This window comes from Schistocerca cancellata, unplaced genomic scaffold, assembly GCF_023864275.1.
Source record: "Schistocerca cancellata isolate TAMUIC-IGC-003103 unplaced genomic scaffold, iqSchCanc2.1 HiC_scaffold_1077, whole genome shotgun sequence".
NCBI lineage: Eukaryota > Metazoa > Arthropoda > Insecta > Orthoptera > Acrididae > Schistocerca > Schistocerca cancellata.
In genome coordinates this window covers 358,281-358,969 of record NW_026047076.1, presented here as the reverse complement: position 1 = coordinate 358,969, position 689 = coordinate 358,281, and positions in this window count along the sequence as shown.

Sequence of the window (689 nt, the reverse complement as noted above, 5' to 3'; positions counted from 1 at the left end):
GAATTTTGGTTTTTCAGGTTGACTTTAAAATGAGCTTTCTCCTGTTTTAAATGTACTAACTTGTTTTTTCCCAACAGCAGGTCAACGTGTGTGTGGTTGCAACATTACGGTCCCATTGAGTACATTTTTGGAGAGAGGGAAATCACTTGCACCACGAGGCGGGAGGAAGTTTCGGAGCACGATACATTTTCTTTGTTCGGTAAGCATTTTTTTGTGTTTGATACTTTTGGAATTTTGGTTTTTCATGTTGATTTTAAAATGACCTTTTTCATGTTTGAAATGTACTAACTCGTTTTTTCCTCACAGCAGGTCAACGTGTGTGTGGTTGCAACATTACGGTCCCATTGAGTACATTTTTGGAGAGAGGGACATCACTTGCACCACATGGCGGGAGAAGGGTGCCTAGCACGATACATTTTCTTTCTTCGGTAACCATTATTTTGTGTTTGATAGTTTTGGAATTTTTGTTTTTGATGTTGATTTTAAAATGACCTTTTTCATGTTTGAATTGTGCTAACTCGTTTTTTCCTCACAGTAGGTCAACGTGTGTATGGTTGCAACATTACGGTCCCATTGAGTACATTTTTGGAGACAGGGACATCACTTGCAACACAGGGCGGGAGGGGGGTGCCTATCAGGATACATTTTCTTTCTTCGGTAAGCATTATTTTGTGTTTATTACTTTTGGA